Genomic DNA, 17,468 nt, shown 5'->3' on the forward strand with positions numbered 1-17,468 from the left:
TGCTGGGCCCCAGCTCCAAGGAGGGCCAGAGGAAGTCAAGCAGAAAAAGCCGAGCCTGCCAGCCATGGGAACCAGCAGAGGAACGACCAGCCCCCACACCATGCTTCCGCCACTGCCCGCCCCTTCCCTCCTCTGCACCACGTGTCCACAAGCCCTGCCCACTGTCTCTCCGCCACCAGGGCATCCCTACACAGGCCATCTAGACATGCAGTCTCTTAATAAAGTGAATTTCCTTCCATTAAAGCAAACTCCCCAGATTAAGACAATTCCTGATAAACTACAGTCATTCTTAGGGACCCAAAGCCATGGTAATCACACAAACTGCATGCCTGCGCATGCACCCCACACACATCCACACTTCCATCATCCCACATACCCCCAACAACTTCCCCCACTCCATGTTTCTCTCACACCCGTCATGCCCTCCCTCACACACTGTACACCCACCTCTCACACACCTTACTCTCCGCATCTTCCACACTACACCCCAAACACACCCTACTGCTTGTCTTCCCACACACTCTAACCCACATTAACACCTTCCCGCAAACTCTGCACCCCCACACACCCTCCACCCCTCCACACACATGTATATACCCTCCAGCTCAGTCACTCCTGCATCAGCTCCCAGGAGAGAGGAGAAGCTGGCCCAGGCCCCACGGGATCACATTCTTAGGGTCTCTGGCAAAGAGGGTTGAACCCAGAAGAAAAAGGAAAACAGGACCTTACAGCACCATGGGGCAGCTCTGGCCCTTCCCCAAGCAGGCTCTCCCTTCTCCACATTCCAGCTCTGGATCAGACCTGCAGGCCAGGGGAGCCCCAGGGAGCGAGAATGCCAGAGAAGGAGACTCTGACGAAGAGGGCCTTCCCCCAAATGTCACCTGGCTATGTTGGGAAGGTATAGAGGAGCCCTGGGGTGCCCACGACCAGAGTGGGAGAGGAAAGGGGCACCTGCTCTCAAGAAATCCCAGCTTCCTGTCCAGAAAAAAGCAAAACCAGACACCACTGAACATCTGATACTAATTTACACAGAAGTGTCAGAGGCAAGGTGTTGGCCCTCCCAGGAGCATTTGCATTTAAAAAGCAGACACTGAGTAGGGTGACGCCCAACTGAAGAAGCCCAGAAAGTGGTAAGATTTCTGTTTTGGCAGGGAGGAACGATCCATCCATCTATCCATCTAAAGTGAGAGAGTGGGCCACGTCCCTCCATGGTTTCCTCAGTCTCAGCTCCTGAGCTGAAGGATCTCTTGCCCCACTCTAGAACACAGCCAGCCTTTCCCTTTAAGTCACTGACCCCTCCAGCCCTTGGCCTTGGCTATTTTTAGCCCAGCCTGATCCAGGTGACCACCAGGCCTTCCCCAGTAGCCACGCAGTTCCTGTGCTGGGAGCTTCCTCTCTTCCTGGCACTAGCCGGAAGGATTTCCTGCTCGAGGTCAGCCTGGGACACTGGGCAGAGTCCAAGGATTCTACTTCACCCAAGTCAAAGAAGAAACCTCACTCACAGTTCAGGGCCCGGAGAGAGAACTGGGAAATGAGACACTCTCCACAATAGCCTCTCGGTCCCCAGAATCTCCAAACACAGGAAGAGTATACCTAGATGGGAGAACTGGGTCATGGGCAGCAAGCAGTGGGATATTGGTGCCAGATACCAAGAGATTTAGACCCATCACCCCCAGATGCTGCAGCAGCCACAGGTTTCAGTCTCCCCTCGCTCTACTCATCTGCACGGACCGCCATACGTGGGTGGCCTCAGCCCTGTTTCTTATTCATATCAGACTCAGAGCCTCAAAGCCATGGCGACGCTGGGGGCTGGGGGCACCTTGCCCTTCTTCCTGCTTCCTCTCTCTCCTGTTTCTACCTCAAGTCCAGATCCTCAGAAGCCCTTCCTGGTTAACCCTTCAATCACTCCTCAGTCTTCTGCGCACCCCGATGCTTGTGTGCTACACTGATCAGTGGTGGCCCTGGTGTCTGGAGGGGGACGAGAGCAACACCTTTTGCATCTCTACGCACACAGGGATTAAGGTCATTTTCAAAGAAGAAAATGACTTTCGGGAAGAGGGGTGGGAAAGCACAGAGCAAGGAGTCATTATTCCCTTAGTTTTGGTGTTCTTTGTATGCCTCTCTCCCATCTCCGATTCCTCAGTTTGCACAGGAGGGGTCCCTGGGAGACAGAAGTCTCCTTGAGAGAGAGGTGGACGAGCTGGTACGTGCAGCACACACACATTCCATTGGCCCCTTCTTCATGGGGGCCACCAGGTTCCCCAGGGTGGCAAGCACCAGAAGCCGTTCTCACAGGGATTCACTGACGTTGCAGCTGGATGATGTGGCCAGGGTGCGACTGGATAGCTGGCATGCTGGAGACAACAAGCCCTAGGACCCTGCCAAAATGCCTTTACAATGTACCTAAGTGCCATCACGAAGCCTGCTGAATTGGTAGCTCCGGAAACACGGCTACGATCCTGCAGTAAGGATGCTATATTTTGTTGGTGGATGTGTTTATTTTGCCAGAGGGTGCATGTGCTGGCCAGAGATAGATAGAAAGAAAGGAAAGTGAGAAGGCATTTCCCAGGGAAGACAGTCACACCACAGTCCCTTCTCCATTTCTTCATCCTCTTGGGAACTTGGGCACGCATGCACACACACACCTGGTGTGTTTTTCAAGTTTTGGGGTCTGGGACTCAAACTGAGCAGTCGAGCACGTGGGAGCCAGCCCCCTTAACCATGATGCCACAGCTGGCCCAAGGGTGTTAGATTCGTATTGGTGAGAGGGAATGAGGTGGGAGAGAGGCTACATGAATATGAGCATCACAGAAATGAAAGGAAACAGACCTTTTTCTCCTTTGGTAATCTGTGCCAGGTATTGTTTTACTTAATCCTCACAACAATCCTTGAATGTGGATGTTGTCCTTATTTTACGGATGAGGAAACTAGAAAACAGGAAAGGGACTGAATGATTTGCCCAGGTTACACAACTCATAAATGACAGAATCAAGCATTAACTGAAACTTGTGCGGGCTCAGATCTCATGGTCTTTTTCTCAGCCTGCCTTGGACTGAATATCCAAGCTGATTTGGGTGTAGGAATTAATAGTTTCATAGATATTATCCCACTAATCTTAACAATAAAGACAGCATCTTATTTATCTTTGTCCCTCCCACGATGTTTACTACAAGGCACGGGCTCAGTACAGACCTGTTGAATACTGTGGGGCCGGCTCCGTGGCACAGTGGGTAAGGGAGCGGGACCCCACATGGCTGATCACAGCTTGAATTTTGGTCTTGGTGGCTTGAACAGCACACAGGGTGTGTGTGCATGTCAAAATCCCCATGGACGGATTAATGGAGGAGAAGGCATCGCACTATGACATGAGGGGATGCTTTCTCCCTCCATTCCTCTTTTCTGTCTCTGGAAAATGTAAGTACCCTCTGGTAATATTTTTTTTTTTTTTTTTTTTTTTGCTATAGGGCGTGTGCACTTGCCAGACAGAGAGAGACAGAGAGGCAGAAAGTGAGAAATCACCCCCCATGGGGGATGGCCACGCTGCAATCCCTTCTCCTCCATTCTCCTCTCGGGATCTTGGGCACGCACGCACACACATGCGCCCTGCGTGAGTTTTAAGCCACCGGGTCCAGGATGCGAACTGTAGTCGACTATGTGGGAGACAGAGCCATTATGCTAACTGCTGGTCCCCCCTCTGGTAATTTTTAAAAAATCAAATGTTAGGGCCAGCAGGTGGCGTGGTGGTTAAGGGCTCTGGACTTCTGCATGGCTGACAGCAGTTCAAGTCCTGGACCTGGCAACTTGTTTTCTCACTTTCTCTCTCTCTCGCCATCCCTCACTGGCAGAAAGAAAGAGAAAGAGAGAGAGAGACAGAAAATTAAATAAAATAATAATAATAAAATCAAATACTGTCTTCTGAAGGTAGTCTGACCAACCCAGAGAAGAAAAGTTAACACCTTGTCACAGGATCAGAGGCACTAATGGTAGCTGAGGAAGGCAAATTTGTAATTTGTTTTCTTAGGGAAAATTGCTTCACATTTATCAGATTCTCAGAGGTTAGAGACCTCCAAAAGATTAAGCATCCTGGTCCTAACCTCTATACTTCTGTGAGTATACTAACTCTTGGGCACCAACCATATAACAGTTGACTCATACTGCGCTTATAGGATTACCCCATTCAATGAAGAAACTCCTCCATTTATCTGTGTTTTTTGGAGGGACAATGTGGTTCCCTGGAGGTCAAGGACCACAATGAATTCAAGGTTGAATCCCTAGAGATAGCACAAACCTATGGAGGGACACTAACTGGAACAAACAGCACCTACCGAGCACCATTTATACCCATAGGCACTGCTCCAAGTAGTTCATAATTAACTTATTTCATTTTTATAACAGTTTTTCCCCATCCCCACCCCACTATTGTTTCCTTTATCTTACATATGAGGAAACTGAAGGACAGATAAATTAAGTAACTTTCCCAAGGTCAACCGGCTGGTAGTGGAGCTAGGATCTAAACTCAAGTAATCTAGTCCCACAGTCACATTCTTAACCATCTTCTGAACTTATACCGTTCCTTGAATAGTGAATGAATGTAAGAATGAATGAGCATAGTCAAGGAAGACATTTTTGTCAAATGAGAAATTAACCAACCATTAATCAACCCGCCTTTTTGTCTCCATCCTATATTTTCCACAGGACGTCTTTCTCGAACTTTCTCTGAGTTCAACTAGAAACTATCTCCAAGTAATTCCCTCATCCACCAGCAAAGAATCCCTCTTGGTAAAAGAAACAAGCTTGTTTTAATGTATTCTTAGTGAACAAAGTTTTCCCAGAGCATAAATTCCAGAAGGACAGGGATTTTACCTGTCTTCTTCCTGACTATGCACTTAAAAGAACGTCAGTGTCCATTCAATACCCAACGGTTGAATAGATGACTAAAGGATAAAATACAAACTCCTTCCATTGCTCTGGCCAGATTAAATTACTTTCAGTTCACCTCTTTCACCACACACTTCACTTCCCGTCCTGTCCCAATTCCTACTCATTATTCAGATCTTGGCTAACATTTAATTTTCTCCAAGAAGTCTGACCACCCAAAACTCCCCCTTTGTACGTTCACAGGGCATCTCCTATTTCCCCCACCATCGTCTATTTACCTGTCTGTATTCCCTACTCGGTGACAAGTTCTGGGAGAACTTGTCTATCCCCCTGGCAGATAGATGTTTTTTGATTAATACTAAAAAAACATGTGTTGAATGAACAAGTACATGAATGAGTTCCTTTCTAATGTTACCTGACAGACTTAACCCTTGATGAGCATCACTTCTTCCAGAGGTGACTTTAAGAGCCCCTTCTGTTGTCATCTGGCTCTTGAGGAAGTCCCATCTCATGAGGACTTGGGCCCCATTGACATTTTTCCTTCCAGATCCCTTCGGCATAGCACAGAAGGAACGCTCAGAATACACTCAGGTATTCTGAGCTAGACTCAAACTTTGGGTCTTCTCTAATTAGCTGTATAGTCATGGCATGGTCCTCCACGTTGCTAAGTTCAGTTCTCTCATACGGAAAGTGGGAAAAAACAAGGTCAACATCACCCATTTCCTCCAAGGTTGAGAATAGAGGAAAGGAAATAAGTTAAAGTTCAAAACTCTACAGGCAGACAGGCACTCGGGGCTGGAACTATTCTTCATCATGTGCTCTAGTCTTTCTTAGCACTTTTTTTGAAGAATTATTTTAGGGAGGCCAGCAAGTGGCATGGTGGTTAAGGGTGCTGGACTCCCATATGGCTGACCGCAGTTCAAGTCCCAGACCTGGTGGTTTGCTTTCTCATTTTCCTTTTCTCTCTCTCATACACACACTCTGTTCCTCTCTGGTCAAATTAAAATAAATAAAGTTAAATAAAATAATTATTTAAAAAAAAGGAATTATTTTAGGGGCTGGCAGGTGGTATGGTGGTTAAAGGTGGGGGACTCCCACATAGCTGACCACGGTTTAAGTCCTGCTTGCTTTCTCACCTTCCCTCTCTCTCTCTGTCTGATCAAACTGGAAAATAATAATATTAATAATAATAAATAAAGTTAAATAAAATAATTCTTAGAAAAAAAAGAATTATTTTATTTAGGGACCAGCAGATGGCATAATGGTTACATTGCTAGACTCCCATGTAGTTGACCATGGTTCGAGTCCCAGACCCAGAGGCTTAAAATTCATGCCAGGTGTGTGTGCATACATGTCTTAAGATATCGAGAGAAGAAGGGAGCAGAAGGGATTGTGGTGTGGCCTTCCCCTCTGTGGGGTGATTTTTCACTTTCTGTGTCTCTGTCTCTCCAGCAAACATACATGCCTTATAGCAAAAATCTCTCTTAAAAAATAAAAGAATTATTTTCATTTTATTTATTATTATTATTATTTTAATTTGACCACAGAGGGACAGAGAGAGAAAGAAGGTGAGAAGCAAGCCACCAGGTCCAGTATTTGAACCACAGACATGTGGGAGTCCAGCGCCTTAACCACATTACCTGCTGACCTTCAGCACTTGAACTTTTGCTCAAATCCTCTTTGCTGGCCTTTCTTGTTGGGATCAACTACAACAGCCTAGTGCAAGGTGCACTTCTGAGAATTTGCCAAAGCGCCGGAACCACTGTATTTCAGTCTCTTGTTAAGGAACTGTGCTATTTTTCTCCCTGCTTTGACAGTGAGATTTTCCCTACTCTTAGTTTTTTTTTTTTTAGAGAGAGAGATTTTTGCTATAGGGCATGTGCTCTCACTGGAGACAAAAAGTGAGAAATCACCCCTGGGGAGATGACCACGCCACAATCCCTTCTCCTCCGTTCTCCTCTTGGTATCTTGGGTATGCACAGGCATGCGTCTGGCATGAGTTTTAAGCCGCCGGGTCTAGGACTCAAACCATGGTCTACTATAGGAGTACAGAGATGTAACCATTACACCACCTGCTTGTCACTACTCTTAAATTTTTTAAAAAATTAAATTGGGGCTAGCAGGTATATAGAGGTTAAGGCAACTGGATCCCACATGGCCAATAGGTTCAAGTTCTGGACCTGCTAGCTTGAAAACACACCAGGCATGGGTGCATTCATGCACTACCCAAAAAAGTATACACACACATATATATATGTGTGTATATATATATATGTGTGTGTGTGTATATATATAATTTTAAATTGATAAATCATAATTGTATACATTTATGGGGTATCCATTTTCTAAATTAAAAAAAAATGGCTTTTTTTAAAGTTTATTTCTTCTGTGAATAAGTGAGAGACAAATAGCATCCTCAACAGGATCTTGACACTGTAATCCATCCTAAGTTTCAGCCAGCCCCAGATCAGCAAATACGAGCGTAGAGTGCTCAGGGAGGTCTCCAGACTTGATCTGGGAACATTCCCACATGCAACTGTTTTGGAGAGTGTTACATTTTACTGCTGTACCACTGTCTGGCCTTCTTAAAGTCTCGAGTGGAAATCTGACATCTCTGGTTATGATGCTCTTTGGGAAAATATATTTGTCTTCCCTCAGGTTCCCATAACATCAAATTTGCAAATGAGTTCTCCTTTCTTGATCTGAATTAAGTCTACTCTAATGATGGGCCTAGTCACTTCAACTCTTTTGTCTGGCACACATAACAGTATGGCAGTTCAGGAATGTGAACAACACTGCAGGAAAGAAGTGTTCTTGGGAGATGTCAAGAGTTGACGGGCTCGGGAACCAGCAGTTAGCGTAATGGCTATGTCGCTGGATTCCCACGTAGTCGACCGCGGTTCGTGTCCCGGACCTGGTGGCTTAAAACTCACGCCGGGCGCGTGTGCGTGCGTGCCCAAGATCCCGAGAGGAGAATGGAGGAGAGGGGATTGTGGCGTGACTATCCCCCTTGCGGGGTGATTTCTCGCTTTGTCTCTATGTCTCTCTCTGTCTGTCTGGCGAGCGCACGCGCCCTACAGTGAAAATCTCTCAAAAAAAAAAAAAAAAAAGAGTTGACGGGCTCCATCTTTACTATTATCTGGGCTCTAGAGTGGTTTGTGACCTGAGACAAGAAGAATTCATACCTATTTCTTCCACTTGGCAAACTACAGTATTTTCTCAAAATGGAATCTCCTTGGCCTTCTGTTCTTTCTCCATTCCTTCTACCATCTGGTTTGCTGCGAAGAATACCAAGTGTTCTGAGAGTGAGAGGTGGATGCAGGAAGAGAGGTCTGGCTGGAGAGAATGCCTCCACTCAAGCTAATTCTGGTGGGCTTGGCTTAACCAGGCATGGAGCATGGCATATGGGGCATGAGCTACATGTTGGCAGCTCTCATGCCTGGCACCCATCTCCATGGTAGGGATCTTTACAGGGAGAGAAGGAAATGAAGTCAAATCTAACCTCTAGGACAGGACCTGTTGGCAGAGATGTAGAAGCAGACATAAAGCATAGTAGGAAGGACTGCCCAGAAGAAAAGAAACCAATGCCCAAGAAAAATCTGTAGGAGTGACAATGATGAGCCTTGCAGTGACTACAGTTGGCTAGGGTTAAGAGAGGAAGGTCCAGGACGAAGGGAGTTGAGCAAGGCTTTGAAGAAGGAATAGGGGTAGAAATGGTACAGTTAAAGTAGAAGGATAATTGTCTTCAAAGAAGCAAATGATCCTTGGCTTCTCTTTGATTTACTATGGCGCCTCTGTTAAGTGAGACTTCCTGCAGAGAGTTCTCAGGAAGAAGTAGGAGTGAAAAGCTAAAGATTCCTTCAGCCACAGGTTCTTATTTCTGACTCAGACCATTGAGAACATCTTTCCTCTTCCTCCTCTGTACCTTAAAAGGGCTCTGCTTAAAGCACAAGTGCCTTCTGCATCTTCAGTCTCCTCAGCCAGGGTGGTGATATGGGGTGATTGAATTCATCATGGATGTTCTGAGGAAAGAGAAATTCCCAACAGTGAAGCCACCAATAGGGTCAATACCAAATGCTCAAGTGCTGAAGGTCAGGTCCTTTCATTGTGGCCTGTGGGATGAATGTCAAGTTTGGCATCACAGGGCCACGTGGTGGTGCAGCATAATGCAACTGGATCCATATGGGAAAGGTCCTGGGTTCATACCCTGGGACCTCCCCATGTGTGTCAGGTGCCCATGATCCAGGTTGGCTTAGACTGGGGGTGGATTGCAGCTTGAAACCTTGTAGGGAGTCTTCAAGAAATCTGACTTAGGGGCTGGCAGGTGGCGTGACAGTTAAGGATGCTGGACTCCCACATGGCCGAGTGCGGTTCGAGTCCTGGACCTGGCAACTTGCTTTCTCACTTTCCCCATCTCTCTCTCTGTCTCGTTCTTGCTCTGTCCTTCTCTGATAAAATTAAAATAAATAAATAAATAAAGTTAATGAAATAATTAAAAAAAAAAAAAAGAAATCTGACTTAAATATCCTAAAGACCCCCAAGCTCCAAACCTACTACCACTGCCCAGATGGTGGCAAAAGGACTTGATCTGATCACCCAAGTCTCTTCTTTCCACAGAAGGTAAAGCTAGAAATAAAAAAGCAAGGGTGGGACAGTGGTGCGGCCATAAAATGTGGTACTCTGTGAGGCTGACCCCTACGGGAAGATTCCAAGCTCATGCCCAGAGACCTCTGAGCATGCTGGGCACAAGAGTATCCATGACTGGGGCTGGCCGAAGCTTGGGGTGGATCACAGCATAAGGATGATATTGGGGTGATGTCTTTCTCTCTCTCTGTCTCTCTCATTCATGAAGAAATACTTAAAAAAGAAAGAAAGAAAGAAGTGAAAAAGTGTAAAAAAGCAGGTAAGGTAAGATCCCAAGGAATTCATGCATTTGGTCTGGGCCCCTCAACAATTGGAATTAAGGAGGTATAGGGCTAGACTGGAACTGGATGGAGGAAAGGTATCCTCTTGGGCCTCCTGTTCTGGAGTAGTCTATTATCTAAGGTATGTCCCAGTATAGTGACACTCAAGGAATCAATTCGAGGAATCCATAGTGATTCAAGGAATCCACTACGAATGAATGCTGCGACTCTGCTGCCCTTTCTGCTTTGCCAAGGCCCAGTATTTCTCTGATCCTGCATCGAGGCTAAGAGCACATGATATGGAGATTGCCCGCTTCAAATCCCACCTCTGTCATTTACTAGCTGGCTGCCAGCAGTCAGTGCTAGCTATTATATTAACTGCCAGCTCAGCATCACCCTGCCTACAGGGAGTGGCCAGCCTTTGAAAGGTGTTTGTCCCTCTCCAATTCCCTACAAACATCATTAAGCAGCCTTTCCTTCTTCCGGTTCCCATCCTGCAAACCCTATTTAAAGAGACATATCCCCAAGTATTATCTTGGTATTGTCACATCACTCTTCCCTTACCAGAAAAGAAAGATACCAGAACACACCCTATTCCATATCCCCCTCACCCCACCCCAACCCCATCCTCAACTGCTCTGACTCCCTTACACAGAGGCTAAACCCAGGATATGTAACCAACATTTGCAGTTTTTGGAGTGTTTTTGCATACATGATTTCTTTCAGCTCATGGTCAGCAGTGTATTTTAACCTTAAAACAATTCTGAGTCACAGATAACTTCTGTCCCCTGCATTCACAAATATGTGAACTAAACTTAAGGTTCACAAATTGTCCATGCTCATGCAGCTGGGAAGAAAGTGACACCAGGACTCAGTCAGGCCTCCTACACTGTTTTCTCCACTGCTCCATACTCAAATTCACATCCTGGAAGCACGAGAAGCCAGTTACAAACAAAACATTCATGGCCAGTTATAAACCCCAAAGAGAACAGAGACCCCATCATTTTTCTCCCTGCTCGCCCAGGCAGGGCTGTCCAGGCTGAAGGACCAATGACGTGGGACACCTGCAAAGCCCCAGGCCTAGGTGGGGCAGAGACATTACAGAGGCAGGCTCAAAGGCCCACAGGGAGTAGAGGGTCTGCCAGAGCACTACCGAATCATGGCAAAGACCACAGGCATCCTAGACCTAAAGGCGCACAAAAGGAAAAGCCCAGGCCCAGATAAATTGACCCTTTTTGCCCCAGCAAAATCCTTCAGCTCTCCCTCACCCATGGGTCTTTGGAGAGGGAAATGAATAAGCTGCCTCTGGCCGGGCTGAGAGTCTGATCAAATTCAGACATCCACACCCATGCACACTCAGCAGTAAGCTCAGAGCTGTGGAAATCACACCTTGGGCTCACCCAAAGGCCAAGGGAGAAGTAGCCACAGCCACAGCCTGAGTCTAGAGTGAGGCTCAGTGCCATGGTCTCCTCTGACACTGGCTGCCAGGCAGAGCTATAAAATGTGCCTCGATTTAGTTTTTCCATGGACACAACCCCAGATGGGACCGCCAGGCTCTGGAGGAGATACAATTCCAAAGGCTTCCCTGCTCTGGGATCCGCAGCTGGAGTTGGGAGTATTTGGGGGTCAGGGTTGCCACCCCATGAGCCATTTCTCTTCCTAATATCTTTCCAATGCCTAGAGCAGCAAGAGAGTGAGTTTTCATTCAGAACAGATTCAGGGTTGGAATTCAGTGCAAATTGCTTACATCTGTTTGGCCACATCTCAGAGAGTCAGGTAGTTTGGAGGGGCAGTCTTGGCCCACTTAGGGTACTCCAGGGAGCTTCAAACTAAAGAATCTGGTGCCCTGCTGGGATCAGCCAGCCCAGGCTACAAAACTCCCCAAGGGAATGGAGAGAAAACATCAGGGCAGCCTGAGACAATAGAGATTCCGACCCAGGCACCACTGGTGGGAATAGGGCATAAAAGCCACAAAGGCCCCAAAAGAGGGTGGAGACAGAGGGAGACAAGGTCCTCTGAAAGAGCAAGAGCAATGGCAGATGATATGCACACACTACACACATCCACACTCATGCACACGCGCCAACTAGGGTGTGTGCACTAACTAACCTCATACATATGGTAACCTCTTCCCACAGCCAGGAGCCTGCCAAGCTCCTGGGCTCCCCACCCTACCCCACCCACCCCAGCTTGGCAGCCTTGCTTGGGTTTCCTGCTGCAATTGCTCCCCAACATCAAAGCCACCGCTGTCAGAACCTGAAAAGAGGGGCAAGTACAGGCCAGGCGAGCAGCGCCTTCCCTGTAGGCTGAGGAACTCAGGCCTGAGGGTCCCTCTCCTCTAGCAAGCTCTTGGTCTTGTTCTACTGCAGTGTCCTTATAAGGGCGAAGCCAAATCTACCCTAGCAGGGCTAAAAATGTATATATTCCCCCAGGCTGGATGCTGACTCTTCACCCACTGTTCGGGAAGGCACCACCCCCTGCACCTCCATTCTAGGGCAGGTTTTGCTTTTTAATTTCTCATGTTAAACAAATACCAAAGCCACTGGCTGGTTGAGATGGCCCTGCAGCCAGAAGAAATGAAGTGTGTTAGAATGGGTGGGGAGGGGGTGCCCTGGCCGCAGCGGCCCCGAAGCTTCGGGGCTGGGGCCGGAGCCTAGGCGGCGCCCCCGCGGCTCAGCCTGCTGCGGCCGGGGCGCCCGCGCTGCTTCCATTGTTGCGTCCGGGCTGTTGCCATGTTGGAGGGAGAGCCCCCTGACCTCCGCCGCCTGCGTTCGGCTGCACTTTGCACGGCCTGGGGCCGCGGCTCCCGGCCGGTGCATTTCCTACCTGCGCTCGCTGCGGGCTCTGCTGCCAGATCCGACGTGTCGTGTGCTCGGCGACCTGGCTGCTGACTCCGGGTGTCCCTTAAGCCCCGCGACGTGGAGCTGGCCGGCCGCGCGCCGCCTGCTGCCGGACAGTTCTCCTCTCCCGGCTTCGCGTGGGTCCTGGGGTCCCCCGGGCAGGAGAGAGACAGCAAGGGACGCAAGGAGCAGCTTGGAGGAGGGCAAGAGCTCTCTGCAAGAGCGTGCGCGAGCTCGCAGTCAGGCAACCCCGGGTGAGACAATAGCGCGAGCAGCGGGCGAGAGGGGAGAAGCCATCTCCCGGACACCCGGCGCACTGCACGGCGACGCCAGGCTCGGCCGGCCCCTGCCTGGACAGACACCTCCGGTCCCCGGGCTCCAGCCGCAGCGCCGAATCCGCCGCGAGTCGGAGGGCGGGGCGGCTGCGGGTACCAGCGCCCTCCGCCTCTCCCCTCCCCTCCGCTCCGACTCCCGCCCTCCTTGCCATTGCGTGGGGGAAGAGCAACGCGCTGGCGTCAAGTTGTGCTCTGCGAACCCGAGAGCCGAGCTTTCCACTTCCCACTTGGGTGAGGGTTTTCGCAGATGGTCGTTACTTTTTCCTGCTGGAACCCCTGGGCTTCGGGTCAAATGAAAGCCAGATCCTTCTACTGGAAATGACACCGTGTGGGCCCAGTTATCGCTGGAGGAATTTCCCTCATAATATGACAGTGCTGCCCCAAAGAACCCCTACCTTAGGGACGAGGTGGGGAAGCTGTCTCTGCACTTTACACACTCAGTCTCAGTCGTGTTCCCACTCGCTAGAGTGGGTCTTTGGACCTGCAGCCCTGAGAATACCAGCCTGGGGGAGGGAGGTGAGAAGGATCCTCCGATCTAACTAGGCTAGGAAAAAACGACAAAACTTTAGCAGTGTATATAACATTTTGATTTTAAGTACCTTTTTTTTTGAGTAGTGGTCTCTAGAAGAATTTTCCTAAAAGCCATACCCCAAAGAAGCCAGTAGCTGACCAGTTCCTGGTTTGCATCTGGTTGCATAGCAACCATGATCTCTGATCGCAAAGTACATTTCCCCCAGAACATGACCCTGTCCTCCCCAGCTGCCGTCCTCTCCTCTCCCTTGCTTGTCAGGCAGTCACACCGTGGATATGAACATCTGGTTCTCAGCCTCTGCCCTGCACCCCTCAGGACCTCAGCTTCCCTCTGTAGCCAAAGGCCCCAGCCAGGGTTCCCATGGCAACAGCTACCAAGCTTCCTTTTCCCTTGCCTCCAGAAGTACTTCTTGAGGAGTTACTATCTCCGTCTGTCTTAGGTTCCATAAACAGGAAAAAAAGGAAAGGCCTTCTTAAAATGTGGGGTCTGTTTAGATGTCATTAATATGAAACTCTTCAATAAACCCAAACAGAATTGTCCAGGAGACACAGGTGCCATAATGGTTATGTGGCTGGATTCCCACATAGTCAACAGCGGTTCAAGTCCCAGACCCGGTGGCTTAAAACTCATGCTGTGGCTCTTTGTCTCCAGCATGGTAAGAACAGCTGTCACTTGCAAGCCACTGATGATCTTGGTGTCGACCATGGGCTGCCACCCCGCCTGGTGTTACCAGTATTGTAAAAACAAGCTGTACCCAAGGTTGTGCTTCTGCCTACGTGTCCCAGATGCCAAAATCCACATCTTTTACCTGGGGTGGAAGAAGGCAAAAGTGGTTGAAGTTCCCATTCTGTGGCCACGTGGTGTCAGATGAATCTGAGCAGCTCTCATCAGAGGCTCTGAAGGCTCCCCGTTTTTGTGCAAACAAGCTCATGGTGAAAAGTTGTAGCAGATGGCTTTCATATCCATGTGTGGCTCCAACCTTTCCATATCATCCTCTTTAACAAGATGCTGTCCTGTGTTGGGGCTTACAGGCTCCAGACTGGTATGAGGGGTACCGGGTGCATGTGCACGCATGTCGAAGATCCTGAGAAGACATTGGAGGAGAAGAGATTGTGGCGTGGTCATACCTTCAGGGGGTGATTTGTCACATTCTCTCTCTGTCTCTCCAGCGAGTGCATATGCCCTTTAGCAAAAATCTCTCCAAAGAAATAAATAAATAAAAATAAATAAAAGTTATCCTAGAGAGCTGTAGTGGTGTGGAGGTTAAGGCGGCTGGATCCCATATGGCCTACCATGAGATTCGAGTCCCAGACTCAGTGGCTTGAGAAACACACCAGGCACGTGTGCGTGAATGTCCAAAATCCCAAGAGTAGAATAGAGGAGAAGGAATTGCAGTATGGCCATCACCCCTGGCCGGGGAGGGAGGGGTGGTGGTGGTGTGATTTTCACTTTCCATGTCTCTTTCTTTCTCTCTGGCAATCACATGTGCCATATAGCAAATTAAAAACAAGAAAAAAAGAAAAAAAAGTCATCCTAGATCATAGAATTATAGAATGGGTAGAAACTCTAGACCCCAATAAAAGATAACTGCTCATTGCCAAGGGAATTTGAATAGAGGACATCCTTGACAGGGGGAAAAGCAACGTAAAAAGTCAGTTCTTGGGGCCAGCAGATGGTATAGTGGTTATGTTGCTAAACTCCCATGTGATCAACTATGGTTTGAGTCCCGCACCTGGTAGTCTCAAAATTACACTAGATGCATGTGCATGCAAGCCCAAGATCCCAGGAGGAGACTAGAGAAGGGATTGTGGTGTGGCCATCCCCTCTGAAGGGTAATTTCTCACTTTCCCTCTCACTGTCTCTGTCCCTTTCTCTCTGTCTCTGGCAAGCACATGTACCTTATGGCAAATACCATGCCCCCCCCCCGAAAAAAAAGTGAATTCCCAGACCAGCCATGGTGAGTGGTGGTTAAGGAGGTGGATGCCACATGGTTTACCATGTGGTTTGAGTCCCTGACTCAGTGGCTTGAAAAACGTGTGGTGCATGTTCCTGGATGCCCAAAATCCCCAAGGAGAGAGAAATAGAGGGGTAGGGATTGTAGCAAGACCATTCCCCATGGGTGGGGGTGCTTTCTTACTTTCTCTTTGTCTCTCTCTCTCTATGCTTCATGCACCTCCTGGCAAATTTTTGAAAAAGCGAGTTTTCAATTCAGAAGGATTTCTTGGGATGAAGTTTTATTCTCATGGAAGGTGAAATCTGGCCAAAGACCAAGGTCTCCCAATTGCAGACAACTGTGGGCAAGAAATAGGAGGGGAGGCTGTGACAGGAGGGACCTCAGCTGCCATGTCTCTCCTCTACCCACTGCTCTGTGACCTCTTCCCCCCTCTGAACATCTATAATGACACTGGCCTCACCTACTACTCAGGGCTGTTGTAAAAACTGAAGAGAACTGAAGTGAAACCTGATAGCTGCTGGCGGCCAGCTCTGCACATACCTCATAACTTACAGGATGCTGTTCTGATCCCCAGGAGCCACCACGCTTAAAAACAGCTGTTCAGGATCAGAAGATGACCGAATGGCTACGTCATTGGACTCCCGTGTAGTTGACTACGGTTTGAGTCCTGGACCCAGTGGTTTAAACTCACACCGGGTGCGTGTGCGTGTGTGCCCAATATCCTGAGAGAAGAATGGAGAAGGGATTGTGGCATGGCCACCCTCCCACCCCCTAGGAGGGATGATTTCTTGCTTTCTGTCTCTCTGTCTCTGTCTTTCTGGCGGGGAGAAAAAAAAAAAAAAAAAAAAAAAAAAAAAAGAAACGGCTGTTCATTCACTCACTCATTCACCACTGGTTAGCAATACAGTTATTTACGACAGTTTGCTCCATGTCTGCAGTCAGGCCAAGCTCAGGAGCCTGAGAGAACAGAGTGGCCAGGGCTGTCAGAGGCTCAGTGCTGTGGGAGTGGAAGGTCTGAAATGGAGAACTAACGGGAGGATCAACCTGGCAGCTGAGTAACCAAGTGCAGCAGGGCGCACGATACCCCTGATTGACAAGAAGGTTGCTGTCCCATGGAGTGAGAGCCTTCACAGTTAAGTCAGGCTCCTGTGGGTTAAACAGTAAAAAGACACGCTTTTTCTTTTTTTAAAAAATTATTTTATTCAACTTTATTTATTTAAATTTGACTAGAGAGAGATAGCATGAGAGAGAGGAAGAGAGAAAGTGAGAAAGCAAGGCACCAGGTTCGAGACTTGAACCATGGTCAGCCATGTGGGAGTCCAGCATCCTTAACCGCCATGCCACCTGCTGGCCCCAAGACATGCTTTTTCTAGTAGGTAGGCAATTAAAGAGAAGGATAAATTAAAGGCAGCAGATAGGGAAGAGCACAGGATCAAGGGAGAGACTGTTTTTCATTTCTTTTAATTTGGTATAGGGCACATGGGCTCACTGGAGAGATGCGAGAAAAAGAGATGAAACCTCCCAGCGGGGTAGCCATGCCACAGTCCTTTCTCCTGTCAGGATTTTGGACACACAAGCAGCATGCACAGGTGCCTGGATGTTTTTCAAGTCACTTGGTCTGGGGCTCAAACCACGCTGTTGGCCACGAAGGATCCAGTCGCCTTAACCACCATGCCGCTAGCTGGACCAGGAGGATATATATCTTTAATTATGTTTTTTCTTTTTAGGACAGGAAGGGCGGGAGCCAGCAGGTATTGTGGTGTGGTGGTTAATGTGCTAGATTCTCACATGGCTGACTGCAGTTCAAGTCCTGAACAGCAGCTTGAAAATCACAACAAATAAATAATATATTTTTTGAGGGGACCAGCAGGTGGCGAGATGGTTAAGGCGCTGGACACTCCCACATGGCTGATGAGGGTTCGAGTCCTGAACCTGGTGGCTTGCTTTCTCACTTCTTCTCTCTCTCACTCTCACCCTCTGTCTCTCTCTGGTCAAATTTAAAAAATAAATGAATGAATAAATAAA

The 17,468-nt window shown here is 48.4% G+C and overlaps 1 protein-coding gene across 1 annotated transcript in view; it reads right to left on the reverse strand.

The window, feature by feature from the left end:
* The window catches only part of PIK3C2B (phosphatidylinositol-4-phosphate 3-kinase catalytic subunit type 2 beta), a 106,040-nt gene that overhangs the window by 70,102 nt on the left and 18,470 nt on the right, over positions 1 to 17,468 (reverse strand). Inside the window, exon 2 of the mRNA XM_027776046.1 lies at positions 12,609 to 14,573. The gene's annotated coding sequence lies outside the window, so the exon portion shown is untranslated. The remainder of the gene's footprint in view (positions 1 to 12,608; positions 14,574 to 17,468) is intronic.

This window comes from Tupaia chinensis, unplaced genomic scaffold (genome assembly GCF_000334495.1).
Source record: "Tupaia chinensis unplaced genomic scaffold, TupChi_1.0 Scaffold000627_1, whole genome shotgun sequence".
Taxonomy (NCBI): Eukaryota; Metazoa; Chordata; class Mammalia; order Scandentia; family Tupaiidae; genus Tupaia; species Tupaia belangeri.